Source organism: Calidris pugnax, unplaced genomic scaffold, assembly GCF_001431845.1.
Source record: "Calidris pugnax isolate Ruff unplaced genomic scaffold, ASM143184v1 scaffold219, whole genome shotgun sequence".
Classification (NCBI taxonomy): domain Eukaryota; kingdom Metazoa; phylum Chordata; class Aves; order Charadriiformes; family Scolopacidae; genus Calidris; species Calidris pugnax.
Window position 1 is genome coordinate 6,619,505 of NW_015094507.1, and position 17,186 is coordinate 6,636,690.

The following is a 17,186-nucleotide window of genomic DNA, read 5'->3' on the forward strand; positions in this document are numbered from 1 at the left end:
GGGTTTAATATTTTTCCTAGAACTTTTTTTTTTTTTTTTTTTTTTTTTTTTATTTTTCTACCAAAAAAAAAAAAAAAAAAAAAAAAAAAAAAAAAAAAAGTAAAAAATATTCAGGCCTACTCTTTCATCTTTAATCATACTTGATACGAGCAATATGTAGACTTGCACCAAAAATAAATGAGCCATGAGGAAGAACAGGAAAATGAGAATAGGTTTTTGGAAGAAAGTGTGGCTCACCACCTTTTGGATGCTATTCCTGACAGATGGATATATTTTTACTCACTGCCACATAATGGGTGTAAGATGTGTTAACATGTTTTAGTCAAATTCAGTGTTCTGTGGGTCATTTTCTATTTCTTGCTTCTTAGACATTTTCCTTCTGGGTCTGCATCTCATGTTCAGGATTACTGCCTGGCCAACAGAATAGACTCAGTCATGTCCAAGTCTGATATATCCTTGCTGCACTTGTGCCGTAGCTTCATCTTTACAACTAGGCCAACTGTCTGTGATGAGGTAGCAGTAATGCCATCAGCTTACGTTGTAAGTTCCTGCTACATTAATGAGACTAAAAAAGATATCAACTAACAGCATAGTCCTTTTGTTTGCCAGATAATACTAAGGAGCAGTTTATGAACTCTGTGGGAGCTTACACCACAAAGCAGTGCTTTGCACAGCTCATACAGAGCCATGTTGTCTGTTGATGTAATCACCATGCCAGAACTAATTAAGCTCAGAATGACATTTTCCAGATAAGGCTACTGCAAAGTTCTGTAAAGAAAACCAAACTACACGAGATCAGAAAACCTCTTGGCCTAAATGTCTTTACATACACAAGGACAGATCTGTCCCACTTTTCTGAATCACAGTAAATGTATTTTTTCCTTCCAGCTCTGAAAAAAAAAATCGGAGCGATACAATCTGTGCAAGCTGAATTATAATATGAAGACAACTATCATTTAGGAATGTCGTATTCTAAGTTTACCCTTTGTCCTTACACGATGGCAGATTATGGCATGGTCATTTAAAATGCGCAGGGCTGGTGGGAGATTTTAATATTTTAAGATGCAAAATCATTAATTTTGCAAAGAAGTCAAGGCTGAAGGGAAATTATCAGTTAAAAAAAAAAAACTTGTAGCAGTGTCTATGTGAAAAAACTACTGGGCATGTGCTCTTCCACCCTGTCAGTTTGATTGTTCATCAATTGTCAGGAAAGCTTGCACTGATATAAGAAAGGGACCTTGTAAAAGCCTAGAAAGGGAATGAGAGTAAGTAATGCTGGGATTATAGACTAGACTGGTAATGCATAGTAAAGTCAAAACTGTAGTATTCATATGTATGCATGTATGTACATGTACATGTACCCTCTCCTCAGATGGTTACTTGCCAATGTGCTATTCTACAGTGGAAATGATACACTTTTAAAGTCTTAAAAATACCTTAAAATTTTCATTGAAATAAATTTCAGAGGAGACAGTAGGGAACTCAAGAGCAGTATTCTTTCTGAAGTGGTATCAGACAAAATTCAGATCAATTTTTTTTAATGCAAAATTGCCTTTAAATTAATGAAAATACCGCAAACAAAAAAACCCAAACAAATCTGGAGCTCATTTAGTAACAGACTAAGACTAAGAGGGTCTGAAATCCATTCAATTAATCACACTCTCACAGTACAGTAAAAAATGTTGATTCCAGTGAAACTGACTCTGCCCCTCTGCTGAGCAGAACTAGGTACATGGCTCTTGCAGATTGCCTGGCAAATGAAGACAAAATCAGTGATGCTGAAGGGCAAAGTATCTCAAATGTAACTATGTTATTTATACAGACAGTCCTTAAACAGTTTATAACAGTCACCTATCCCAGGAAATATACTTCTGTAGCAATGTTTAGTTCCAAAAAACATCTTTGTAACAAGAACTAACTCCATAGATTTTATCTCCTAGTGCTTGTCCATCTTCCTCTTCTCAAAGCCATGGACAGTGGCTTTTAACAATAGGCATTATTTTTAACAATAGGCACTATTATTTTTTTTAACTTTAATGGGAAATTGTATATTGCAAATTCACTGGGTGAATTAAACGAAGTATTGGTAGTACCATTATATCCTGATTATTTTACAAAAGTGTCCATTTCACAGGATGTGTTTTACAAAAAGAAACTGGTTCCCAAGCTGCACAAAGATTAGATGTACCCTGCAAGTGGAGGACAACAACAGGGAAGAAAAAAAGTCAGAATCAGTAGACTTAATATTAGGTAAATAAAATGAGGGAATAAAAGAAAAAAAAAAGGAACAACCAGGGGGGTTTTGGTTGTTGTTTTGGTGGAAGGACATTGGCGCTTGAATCTTCCATCAGATACTGCAGAGTTATCAAAGAAAGACTAAAATACATTTTTCACTCTACCTCTTTTATACAATTTACCCCCAATATTAGCTTGAACTAGAAGAACTTCTTTAATTAATCTTATTCCAAACCCATGGATATTTCAGGTATGCATTGTTCAGTATTCCAGAACAAATATTTCACTCTTTAAATACCCTTTAATGGAATGTAGTTGCTATTCAGAAATAAAGATATTGTGACATACTGATTTATTTTCTCAAATATTGTTACTCAGAAAGTCTCTCTTATTTCAGGTGTCAGACTATACATGAGCCAGTCCTGATGATCTTATCCAATAACTTTATTCACAAAATTCAGACTAAAAAACGTTTGCAAACTATTGGATGTAACAATTCACAATTCATGATGCTAAGTTAGCTAAGTTATGCTGTGTTCTATCTCACTCCTAGCAACATGATGGAAAAACTAAAACCAGAGTTGGCAATGCTTTAAAGGTGATGTGCCTGATTGTAATCAGATACTGAGTCTTCTGGTTTGCAGATCCTACATATCAGTGATGTCTTACAAACGCAAGAAGGGCTCTCAACCTCTACCTAATCTGAAGTTCTGTGGTCACTCATTTTATATCATTTGTCCAGGTGCCTTCTTCCAGGTTTCTGAGTTGGTAAAAGCTTTTACTTCTGCATAAATGAATGATAAAACTGCTGAAAATATATGGAACTGGGAATTTACAAATACATCTGGAGTTATGTAAATGTTAATTCATTTTTATTGAGTATGTAATGAATTCCACAAATAATGACAAATTAAACCATGGGTTTTTTTGTATAAGTAGTAACATAAAACTATTTTCTTTTCCTATTCAGACAGTACTTGCAATTGTTGTAGTTGTAAATCTTTGTGAACCAGCTTTACAGACCTTCAAAAAGACATGTTGATATCCAAAGAGTTTTTATGGTTTTTAACACACATTTATTGATTGTCATGAAAAGACATGTTGAGAATTTATTCCCAGTTTTCCATAGTATCAGTTGAGGGCTTTGCTTTTAGTTTTCGCTCAGGATTAAGTATGCAATAGAACAGAAATACAGCTTGTTAGTGAGTTTTAGTCAGGAACAGAGAATCCAAACAGGAAAATAAATCTGGTTCTCTCATCCTGTCACCTAGATTGTCTGAATGTATACATGAGAACTCTTTAGATTTGGTTTTTAATATAATAATAATTAGGTTTGGGGTTCTAATATAATAATATTTCCCTTCCTCCTCAATCCTAATTGCCTGCCTTCTGTGGCTGTTGTGTTGCTGTTGTCAAAAATATAAAAATGCCTGAAAATAACAATAAAAAGATATTCTTCTGAAAAGAGCAATATCTTGGATTGACATCTGAAATATTGTATAGAGAAATATAAATACAAATAGAAACCAGTCTTGAGAATTGTAGTTTGGCTGCCTCTTGTCTCTGTGTCTCTGTTCTTCCCTAGAGTATGAACCTAGAGGCTTTATCCTCTGGGATGCAGCACTGAGGAATCTCAGGAACTATCATCTTCCATCCTCGGATCCAACAGATCTGTAACACCTGCTAAGCACAGAAGCAATACTCCTGAAGAAAAATCTGTATTCTGGTGGAAAAGTTAATTCAGTTAATTTTTTTAAACATTCCCCACCTACCCCACATCCCAGTCTCTTCCAATTCATAGAGATGTTTTTGAGATGAAAATGTTTGACACATTAAGGATCCCTGGTCAGGGACTTTTTTCAGAAATTTTAATGTGCTAAGGGGTAAAAGATTCTATTGGCAGAGGAAGGCAGAGCTGTCATACCTTCTCTTTGCAATATCAGACAATTCTTTAGACATTTTTCAGACCATATGTGGCCTCGACAAGCTAATTTTAGTTTGAAAATCTGAGAGAGATCACAGAACAAAAATATTAGAGTTCATGCTTAGATGACTTGACACTTCCAGAGATCAATCAACAAGTACCCTGTGTACTGTATAAAGCTCAAGAAGTAGCAGTCATAGAACAGGATTGGGAAAAAATGTGTTAATTTATAATGATTGAGGTTGATAACAGATTTTTAGAAATCCTAGCTGAAACAAGAATAAAAAACATTTCCTTCAAAAAGTCAACTTAACCTTTTTATTTGAATATGGATTTAATATTTTGTGTAGTATTAACCGATGCCAATATTTTAGTATGTATTTAGCATCACTGAGTAAAGGGATTCTGGGTTTGTCCATCTGCTGTAGCCAAAGATATATACTTTCAATCTGATGAGGTCATGCCATGCTTCATATTTCTCTTTTCTCATACTCTCAGATTCTTCACTGAAAAGCCACCAGATTTGTTCTTCCTTTCTTAATCCTAGAAACTAAATTGTTGGGGAGGACATGTAGACGTAACACATAAGAAAGAATTTTAATTTCATGTAGTTCATTGCATATGAAGTATTTTAAAAGAAGGTTAAAGATCTGCCTTGTGCAATTACTCTTGAGAAAGGTTGTTAAAAAAATGGTTTCACCTGACCCACCAGTGACGAAGTAACTAAACTAGAAGTGGCTTAAGCTCTTCTAAACACTAGGAAAAAAAGTACCTGGATTGTAGTGATTGTCTGGCTTTTTGTCAAGGTGAGGAAAAATCATTTATATGTTTACACTACAATTAAGAACATTTTTATCACTTGTGTAATTCAATGTTATCTTGATTAAATATTCCAGGAACTTACCAGAAAATTCAGTGAAAAATTTAATATCTTTAACCAAGATGTCAACTGAGTTGTCAAAGAGAAAGTCAGGATGTCTCTTCTTTAAAATAATGTAGATTTAACTTGTCTGTGAAGTTTGTTGGAAGAATAGTATGATTCAGAATAAAAAGGGCTTCAATTTTATCAGTCAAGGGTCTAGAACACAAATCAGACCCAATTTTAGCTATGTAATTAGGAAAACAGAATCAAAATCAGGTTTCACTCCAACAAAAACATGACACCCTGAGTTTTGTGTCTGAAGTGAGCCAAGTAACTTTGATCATGGTCCCTGTAGACCAGCCTTGCAAGACATTAACACAGTGCTTGTATCAAGGTAGAGGCCTTTTCTTCTTGTCTGAACTAATAAAAAGATCAAATATGATATTATAAAAATCATAAGATGAAAATATACAGTAGTGTAAGTGCTTAACTGAATATGATTTGCTGTTATTGTAAGACATTTAAAACCAGGTCACATCAAACTACAGAGAAAACATGTTTTCTTGTAGGTAGACTGGTAAAATGCTTTAGGTATATTCAGTCCTTGAATACAGGGGATGCTTTGACCACAAACATTTTTTCATACAGAAATCACAAATAGAGAAAATCTCCATATGACAAAACATCTGCAATGTCCTCAGTTCTCATTCTTAGGATGAGAATTTCCTCATTCTATGATATTTGCATTATAAACCCAGAAGTTGCATTTTAGGAGTCACAGAACATTTCCTGGGAAATAGGTTATCACATAACATGAGCTCTTAAACAGTCTTGATGCAATAATTTCCATACATTTAAAGTAGGTTAGGCTTTTCCATCCTCCACTTATCTTCCTCTCAAACACATACCTTGCTCTTAATTGCAAGACATTTTGGAAAGAAATTTTCCACATTTTTGTGGGAAAGATGGGAAGAAAATGGTATCTCCATTAGTGAAAACTGGTCATAGACTTAGCTTTCAAATAAATTGCTAATACTGGTGTAACCAACTATCTCTGCAATGCAGCCTTTTCATTTACCAGCCTGTCTCCTTGACACAATTTCTTAGTGAAATATTCTGAGAAGAGCTTCCTGAGAAAGACTTTTTTCCTGATTATAAATCCTAATCTAACATGGTGTAGGTTATTGATAAATGTTTCAACTTTTATGTGAAGAAGTGTTAAAGATGAAGTTTTGGTGCAAAAACTTGCGAAAATTTTAGAGAAAAGGAAATGATAGAAAAATCTCACTGTTGTACCGTATATCTGTACTGTATATCAAAATAGTTCCCTACTGACTGAAGTATAAATATACTATTAACTTACTATAATGCACAGATAGTTGATTGACAGTGGACATACTGCAATTATTTTTCAAAACTTTTTGCTTGTCCTGACCCCCATCTCCATGCTAAATTTCTGTGTGAGATGAAAGATAATTTGAAGTATTTGTTGCTAAGTTCCTGCAAATCATAAAACCTAACAGAAACTCTTGGAGACGTTAATGCTGATTTTTATATTTACTTACACATATATTGCTCTATCTTTTTCATTTTACACAGTGATCCAGATGCCAATAAGATGTACAAGGAAGAAGAAACTTTCAAGTAATTTATTTGGGAACAGATTGTACTGTATTATGCATAGCCATACTGTGTTTTGTTGATGAGACAATGTTTTGCATAGGACAGATATTGATCACTGCTTTCAAACTGTTTTCAATATCTTCATTTTCTTATTCCACTGTGATGTAGCTCAATATACCAAGCTGTCAACACAGTTTTCTTTCCTCCTTCCTCTGGCTGTTTCTTCACTGGGCTTTGTTGGAATATCAGTAAATTTTAAGGGTCTCTGCGAGATCATTATTTTGATGTGGTCTCAACAAGGTATTTTCTTATAAGCTATTCAGTATTAACATTGCCTTGGTAGCTCTCTCTTTAGCATCTTAATATTCAGATATTTCAGTCAGGAAATTTTCAGGGAATTTTCCATAGCAAAATAAAGACCCCGAGTTTACTTACATTAGCTTGCAAGAATTCTGTGTCCAACTTGCAAAGAACATCTCACCATGTAATCGTTCTCTTGTTGCAATCTCATCTCCAGTTCTATAATGCATGCTTGGAAGTTTATGAACTTAAATTTTTCATTAAGAACTATTTTTATCACCTCAGCAGTGCATCAGCCAGTTACCTTTTGTAAATTTTCCAAGTCCCAGACAGTTTTTTGTAACAGTACAGACAGTTTCTGTACCATTAGCATTTGTCTGATATGTTGCACAGTTCAGCCGTTTCCCTCTCATATGGTTTGGTTTTAGGCACCTGACTTCAGTTTTCTACTTCTTCAACTGCCTTGATCACAGACTGAAGGTCTTTTGCAGGTGACCTTATGCATAGCAGCAGCACTTTAAAAAAAATTTTTACCATAGCCCTGAAGAAAAATAGTCTACTATACCAAATTTAATTTTAATTTAATTTTTAATTTTAGAGAACAGTCATATTTGCCTTAGTCCCTTCCATATTCTATCACTGGAGACATTTTCCCATACTAAATTTTATTATCCTTAGACACTAAGAGGTTGGAGGTACTGAGCTATTCTACACATGAAACTCAGCCTTTCTCTATGGAGAAATATATGCTTATGCTAAGTAAAAAGATTGAGCTGTCTGGTATTAAAAAAAAATCATAAAAAGACCTGTCAGCTTCCTTCATATTGCATTGTAGTGAGACAAAAGTAAAGCAGAGAGGAAATAACATTTCCAAAAGGTGAACATTTTACTTTTGCAGACATGCAAAACAATTTCACTGGGAATAGTTTCTGTCATAGCACTTGATAGAATGTGTCTTTCACATGGTGAAAAGTAGGTCCTTTTTCTCTTTTGTGTTACTTCTGATATCCTATGCCCAGGTAAAAAAATGCAAAACTCTGCCAAATACTGAACTATACTTTTGTAAAAAATAAAATAAAATAAAATAAATAAAATAAAATAAAATAAAATAAAATAAATTGCTATTTTCTTTGTTGGTTTGGGTTATTGTTTTGTTTTTAATGTAAGCATTTTACAACTTATTAGGTGGTGTTTATCCAACATTAATCCAGCTTGTCTTTGATTTTTATCTTCAGCTTTTAGACCCTGAACTCAAGATTTAAAGTGATAGATTTTTCATCATCTCAGAATACAGTTGATAATGTAATTAAAAATTATATTTTATTTGTGCCCAATTTTACATGAAAAATACCGTATGAAATTTAACATATAGATGATGTACAATTTGTTCACTGGTCTCTTTTTGTTCCTTTTTATTTCCTTTCTTATTCTTTCTGTTCTTTCTTTTCTGGAAAAGCATCTTAACAAATAAATAAATTAATGTAGATTAAAGGTGTAATTATTTTTGTCATATTTACAAAGATATGTTTGAGTAATAAAATTATTTCTGAGTAAAAGGAAACAAACAAATTAAATTTTAATAAATACGAGAGTAGTTCATCTCTAAGTGTTTTCACAAATGGGAAAAAACATTGGAAATTGGGTAGAAGGAAGCACTGAGGTATAGTTCATGTATAAGTAATATGGAAAGTGTCATACCTTCCATATCGTTGGTCCTTCTTTTAAACCTGATTTCTTATTCCTTGTTGTTGAATGAGGCTTTCTGAAAGAGCTCTCTGTTTTGAAGACTTAAGATTTTTTTAAACTTTACTAAGCAATGAAAATAAAAAGCAACTGCTAAAGACAAAGCAATATTTGCCAATGTGGGTAGTAAAACTTGAATTAGTAGCACTCTACTATAAGTTTTATAATTAAGAACCAGAAGTGTTAGTTGAATCCCAGCTTAATCCTTATCTCACTGCTCCAGATTTCTCAGCTTTGAAGATAATGTTTTGCTATATCTACAATCAAACCATTATTTGTCCTCATTAAACTACCGTTGGTGTAATCAGCAATCAAAATGGTTACAGTGACCAAAGGTATAAACAAAATCATCTCAAGACTTCATCAGAAATGCTGCCTACTTGTTTTTATGGGACATTTTTAGATGAATGCAGTTTTTCCTTCCCTTTGTAAATTTTGTAGTTTACTGGAGTCCAGGGGATTGACTAAAAATTTTGACAACTATTTTCTTTGTTGGTTTGGGTTATTGTTTTGTTTTTAATGTAAGCATTTTACAACTTATTAGGTGGTGTTTATCCAACATTAATCCAGCTTGTCTTTGATTTTTATCTTCAGCTTTTAGACCCTGAACTCAAGATTTAAAGTGATAGATTTTTCATCATCTCAGAATACAGTTGATAATGTAATTAAAAATTATATTTTATTTGTGCCCAATTTTACATGAAAAATACCGTATGAAATTTAACATATAGATGATGTACAATTTGTTCACTGGTCTCTTTTTGTTCCTTTTTATTTCCTTTCTTATTCTTTCTGTTCTTTCTTTTCTGGAAAAGCATCTTAACAAATAAATAAATTAATGTAGATTAAAGGTGTAATTATTTTTGTCATATTTACAAAGATATGTTTGAGTAATAAAATTATTTCTGAGTAAAAGGAAACAAACAAATTAAATTTTAATAAATACGAGAGTAGTTCATCTCTAAGTGTTTTCACAAATGGGAAAAAACATTGGAAATTGGGTAGAAGGAAGCACTGAGGTATAGTTCATGTATAAGTAATATGGAAAGTGTCATACCTTCCATATCGTTGGTCCTTCTTTTAAACCTGATTTCTTATTCCTTGTTGTTGAATGAGGCTTTCTGAAAGAGCTCTCTGTTTTGAAGACTTAAGATTTTTTTAAACTTTACTAAGCAATGAAAATAAAAAGCAACTGCTAAAGACAAAGCAATATTTGCCAATGTGGGTAGTAAAACTTGAATTAGTAGCACTCTACTATAAGTTTTATAATTAAGAACCAGAAGTGTTAGTTGAATCCCAGCTTAATCCTTATCTCACTGCTCCAGATTTCTCAGCTTTGAAGATAATGTTTTGCTATATCTACAATCAAACCATTATTTGTCCTCATTAAACTACCGTTGGTGTAATCAGCAATCAAAATGGTTACAGTGACCAAAGGTATAAACAAAATCATCTCAAGACTTCATCAGAAATGCTGCCTACTTGTTTTTATGGGACATTTTTAGATGAATGCAGTTTTTCCTTCCCTTTGTAAATTTTGTAGTTTACTGGAGTCCAGGGGATTGACTAAAAATTTTGACAACATAAGGGACAAAAAGGAGATCTTGAAGAACTTGTTATTCAGGTGATATTTTCTACTTGGTATTATTGCAGGGTCTTGAATATTCTATTCAGAGTCTGGCACATATCCCACGTTCATTTTAGTTAGGCTTTGGACTGCTTCTATTAGAAGTTACATCTTCTAAGCTTATTAGACTAGTGCAAGTATTGAGCAAGACATTGATAACGATGTATCAACTTCACAGCTAAACACAGCCTGGAGCGCCACTGACTTTTCCTATCTCACTTTTTTCATTTAATTTCCAGAAGGTACATAACATACCTCACTATTGTGTTGGGATCTTGCATAAGGTGTGGAAAAAAGATATTCCCTTTGGTTTTAGGCATTAGTCCATTCAATCAGCACTCAAGAACCTCATTTGTAGCAGGGAATTGTCAAAATGGAAAAGCACATTTGCAATCCCATGTTTAAAGAAGATCTTTATTTTAACAGTGCCTTCTCTGTCTATGTTAGTACTTCTACTTTATGTAGTATTTGTATTTACTGTTCAGTTGGAGGATCCCAGGAAAGTTTATGGGCTTCTTATCAAATATATTTAGTTCATGTTCTGCAGAACACTAAAGCACCTATTTAACATTAAGCAGGATTACCTATATGGTCAGATTTAAAGTCTGATAAAACTTAAGTATGTCTGTAACTGTTTTGTTGGATCAGCACCTTAATTCAGTTTGGAATATGCATAACTACCCTCTATAGCAGTCTATAGTTGATGACTAGTACAGAAAATCAGATCCTCAAATGAAACATATTCAAATGGTACAATCTGTCAAACAGCACCACTGAAATCAATGAAGCTACACAGACTGACACCAGCTGAGAATTTGGTCTGGGAATAATAGACGATAAAACTACAAAATTATAATTCATAAGTAACGTATTCTAGAATAATAGTAATCACTGGTATATGCACATCTGGGAATGAATAGGAAAGAAATAACAAATCATCTGGAAACTTTTCTGTGAAAAGTGCTTACTAAGGAAAAATGAGGTTTACAGAAAGTCAAGCAAAAAATTAATCCACGTGAAAAGAGACATGTGGGTAGGTAAGCAAAAAGCCTTTTTTATTTTAGCTTTTCATAGTGACAACTTTAAATACTGTTTGAATTTTAAGGAGTACACTTTTTGATCTCAAGGAACAGAATAGGGGTTCCTGATTCTAGCCAAGAGGACAGTAGCATATCTGAGCAGAAAGTTCTTTGGAAGCCAGGCAAGAGTAAGTATATGTATGTCATGAGGTGGTGCCCTTCCTCATGTTTTTGGGCATGAATTCTCTGCATGAAGAGCCAGTGATCAGGAAGATCATTAATCCTTGATTCAGATGCATGTTTTGTTCACTATTTCTTCATTGTGCTTTTGCTTTGCAGTTAAAAATGTATGTGTGCTACAAGCACATTTAGGAAGCGTGTATTCAAGCACTTAAGTTATGAAATCTAGTTACCCTTGCAGCTTCTTAAGTTATAGTCTGTCTTTCCTCTGCTACCACATCACAAAATTCATACCAGGACCCTGAATTTTAGGAAATAAAAGTTCCAAGTTTTCAAGGAATTAGTCAATAGGACCCCCCTGGAAAACTGCCCTCTGGGGCAAGGGAAAAAAACAGAGCTGGCAAGATCTTTAAGGATGCTTTCTACAGATTGTGAAATGAGAGAAATACCTCCAGAAGACAATTATTTCCATGTATCTTAAGCACCTATCTTTATTTATCTTTAATGTGATAAATTGCTATCTAGAGGTGTCTATCTCTCACCAGTGTCTTTAGAGAGAAACTAGCGTAGCCAGGGTGCCTCCCTGGGATAGCTAAAAGTAAAAGAGGAGGAAGTTCCCATATAGACACTCACTCTCAGGCCCTCAGATGCTTGACTCAAGCCGTAAGAGTCAATCCAGCCTTCACTCAAAAGTTATCTTGATTCTTCAAAACACAATACTGTTACTTCCAAGAGACTGTGTTAGTCTGACTCTGGTAGCCTAGTACATTAATACCGTAAATAATTCCTTTAGTTCACAGAATTCTTATTAGTTTTATTTTTTCTTACAGAATAATTAGGTGTGGGGCAAGTTGAAAAGAAAGATTTCCCTCTGCACTCAAAAACTGTCTTTAAGCTACTTTGCAAGGAGGTTGTGTGAAAATGTAGACTAGTCTTTGCCAACTTTCTCCTAAACTCTGAAGTGTTTTGGACTTGTAGGATTCTCTGGTGTAAACTAGTTGAAACATTTGGGTGGCTCAGCAATGTTGCCTGCACAGTCAAAAGATGTTTGGATGCATTTACACTGAATAAATAAAGGAACTGATATTCTATGTAATTTAAAGTAGAGTGTGAAAATTTGATCAACAAACTTATAAGCTATGAAGACTGAAATTTCCCTGAGTGAAAAAAGGACATCTTGTGATAGAGCAGGGTATATATATTTATGACAAAAAAATATGTTAGTTAATTAGGTCAGAAAAAAAAAAGATATAGAAGAAATTTAATGTGTTTCAATAGTCAGATGTATCCATTCCATTACCAGAATGCATCAGCATCCTTTCAACAGCAGCACACATTGTTGAATAAGAGAATACTATGAAATGAAGGACTAAAGAAAGCTCAGCTCTTTCAATTCACTGTCAACAAGATCATAAAATCAATCATCATGGATACTTTATTTTTCTAATTTACAAACCCAAACCAAGATGAAATAAGGTATCCAAACAAAACTCACCAAGTGCTGACCTATTGTTTGTAGGTATCAGAAAGGAAAATCCCACGTATTCGTTAAAGCTCAGTTCAATCGATGCACAACCAAAAATCAGAATGCTCTGGAGTGGCAGCAGCACTTCCTATGTGTGGACAGCAAACTCCATTTAAAAGACCAATTATTAGCAAAATATGGACAAACATTAGCAAGTTAAATGGGTCACTGTTCTCAGTATTACCAAGTTTTACTAAACCTGTGAGCCACCGCAATGATGTTTGGGGAAGCTGTCAGAAATGTGAGATACAGCAAACCTTCTTTTTGCCTCTTCCATGCATGCTATTGCCATTAACATATAAATGGATACCACACATTAGTAAGTTTAGTCCATACCATTAATCACTGCAGAGCCTCAGGGATTAGCGCTTCAAAAAGCCAGGAGAGCAAGTACACTTTACGCTGTACTCTATTTGCCCAAGCTCAATTAAGGCAGTGAAACTACTTCATCCCAGGTGTTGTGACATCACACAAATTTTTTTAAGGGGACCATCCCCAACAAGGAACCCCTTCCCTGCCATTACTCCTGACTCAGTACATTTGTGTAAGTAGCCACACAATAGTGAGAGTTACTAGAAATTGCTGGTGCAGTTAAGGTAGTACTGGCAGTCAGAGCTTCCTACTATGCTTTTAACGTCCTTAGGACTCTTAAATCATGACTCAGAAGAGAGAAGCTGTTTCTTCTCAGCCTCTGGAATCATCCCATAAAATACAGAAATCAAGATGCAGTTTGGAAATCATGATCCTCCTCCCCAAGAGCATCCCTCCAGATATCAACCGCTAGTGTTGTTTGCATAGCCTCCTAGCTAGTGCTTTTTACTGACGGTATTTTAATGGCATAATTAGCAAGCAAAAATGCCCTTACAGGGTATGACCTTCTTTACAGTATTTCCACTTAATAAATGTCCATCATGTCTTTTAATAATCTGAACAGATAAAGTTTCCTTCCATTTCTGTCACCTTCCTCTCCTTTCACACCATTGAGAAGTATGGGTATGATGGAGTGGTATTGCTACACAGTGTTTCTGGGGATGTCACTCATGGGAGTACACAGTGACTGCTCTCTGGCAGCACTCACAATAAAAGTAGATTTTTGTTGGTACACACTTCCAGCTATTGCTGCACCTCCAAAGAATATTGGAGATTACAGGAGCCCATCAAGAAACACATTGGACAAGACTGCAAATCCAGTCAGCATTCAAATGAGAATATCCTCCACTCCTCAGTCTTTACAAAGTACATCTCTCATCATTTCAAAATGCTCCCAAGTGTTGGAAAAACAACAATAATTTAAAAGTGCCCAATTGCCACTCAAATCTTACAATTTAGCTTCATAGTAAGTATCTCTCATGCCTCTGCCATCCTCAGAAAAGAAAACTCGAGGCATCGTGTGTCAGCCATCAGACATTTTTCTATCATGCAGATCAATGTCTGACATCTTTCTGTCACTCTTGTCTCTCTGACAATATTCCTGGGCTCTGTTTATCTGCTGTGATCCTGAGCTTCCTGCTCTGTGCCAAGCTGGCGTGAAAGATCACAGATCCTGCTTCTGCTTTAGGCTGACCTACATTCCCCAAAAGATTAGGCAGCCCAAAGTACAGTCTTTAACTTTCTGGGACACGTCTGAACAACAATAAGCTTCATGAGGAGGAAAACACATTAACGCAAGCTCCAATTCTCATCAGTCTTCTCTCCTGGCAGAGTCTCTGAAGCAGCAGTGTCACTGAGGGGCACGCGTACCGCCTTCTGATCTTCTGCCGAGTGGTGTTTGACTAGTGATCGCTTGCCTTTTAACAGCTTTAGAAAACAGCAGCAAAGCAATCCTGTCAATGCTTTTTTATTTACCCCCCAAAAAGGGGATGTGACCTGTTGGAAAAAAACCAAACAAAAATCCTAATTAGATAATGATCAAAGACTAGAGGACAGATCAGCTCTTTTGTGCAACATAAACGTAGGAAACAAAAGATTCTTGCAAAGTAGGCTCTGCTTATAACCAATTCCTGTGCCTAACGCTCACTATCAATGCAATTAAAGACAAATTTCAGGCTAAATTCTGGATGACACTCCCCACGTTTCATTTGTGGGAAGAAACTCTCCTTCCTAGGGAGAACTTACTGAGAGTAAGGGGTGGGGAGTCAGCTCCAGATTCAATCACCTACACGAGGTGCAAGTCCACACATGTACTAGGTGTTTAAGCTCCTTACGTGGTCATGGAGATCTAGTCAATCTAGTCAAGGAATATTATACCCATATTTTATACTCATAATTTTTAAAATAAGTTTTTTTTCAAGGAACCGTTCTTTACTTAATACTGCTAGTTTTCAGAAGTTTTGATGATGACATGCAGACATGGTGATACAGGAAAGCAAAAAGAAGGGGAACTGTGTTCACATATGATTTTTGGCAAGTCTGTGCAGTTGAAGCGAACTGAGTGCAGCATGTGTTTTAAGGAGACTATTTTCGGTCTACCTGTATGACCTTTCCAAGTCTGCTGTATGACAAATTGTGACTGAAAGCAAAAAAGGTTGTGTTAATATGATTCACAATAATTCCCCCTGCTCCCACTTAAATTCTCAAGTTTGCAGAAGGTCTTCCTTCTCAATATCCCTGTATTATTACATCTGTGCAGAAATATAAATGAAAGCGATAGCAATAGTGGAGGCATGGCATAGAACCACTTTATAGCTGAGCAACAACAGGTCACAGAGCCAGGAATGGTGGAACCCCATGACAGCTGACCAACCTGGCAGTTGCTCTCCCTGCCCTCTTCATGAGCACCTACAACAGCAAGCCCCAAACAGGCATCCAAAGCAAGCGCACCATCAGGTCCTAATCAGTGCCAACCTTATAATGTGGTCCCAGCAACAAAACTAGTCTGAAATAATTTTAAACATACAGTTCAGTGATAAGAATTGAAATCAAGTTGATGATGGTAAGTTTTGCACTGTTTTATGTTACAATCAATGCAAAGGCACACCTGAGTAGCTCACTAATAGAGAATAAATCTTTCTGTATAAGATAAAACATGAGACACTGCAGAAAAATCCAGTGAGAAAAAGATAATTCATTTCATGAAACCGGCAGTGAGGATCTGCCAATTGTGTTTAGTATCTTATAATACCTGCTAACAGCTCAGCTTCACCTAAAATCTGCACATTTGTCAATACGAACAGGCAGAGCAACAAGAAGATAAACAGCAGCCACAGGTGTAGGATATGTGTTTACAAAGCAAAGAAACCTTCTCTTACTATGTCCCGGTCAGGCAGGAGAGACTTGCTGTGGCATAAAGTGTTCTTTGATTGTTTTTAATTTTGTAAGCCTTTGTATTTTCTGCTGTCTTTTGGAAAAACCCTCAAATAATATGAACAGAGGGAGCGAAAAATAAATAAATATCAAAATGAAACCCAAAATAGACTATGGCCGCAGGATTTCTGTTCTGAGAAGGAAAATATATTCTGCTACTACCACTACTACTACTAATAAAATAATCAAGAAGCATTGTACCCTATGAAAATTTCAGCTCCAGTTTTCAGATGAAAGAAGTCTACAGGTAGGTATCCAAACAAAACAAATCTTTTAAAGTTCACTAAGTGTGATGAATGAGTTCATATTATTAGATTGCATATGTGCCTATTTTTAGGCTATATCAATATAACTAATTTTGCCACTGTGTTTGAAGTATGTTTTTTTGAACCTAATCTCCAAAAAAGCGTGGTTTGCTAGCAAAACTTAATACACCAGGTACAGAGGGTCTTCTGTAGACACTTTACTTGGGCCCTGAAATAAATGTAGTAAGGTGACCTCACGTGGCTTTATGTCAAGCAATCAGGAAACACATAGATAAATTTAAAGCAACACAGTTTCTGCAAAAAGTTCTTGAGGAAGGAATGTGTTTTTAAGTTTCCCACCTTTGTGCTCTGAATTGATATTTTACAGCTCTTTAGACTCCAAAGGCCATAGGAAAATTCACAAGACCTCCTTGTTTCCTTGGAAAGGAGAGGAATATTGTATTTGCGTAGAATAGCTATGCCTAAAGATAGCTTTCATTGAAAGTTATGTGTTAAAACTTATATATCTCACATACATACTCTCTCTATATATTTAAAATACTGAAAAATTTCAGGTTTTCACAGTTACCCAAGGCGGGG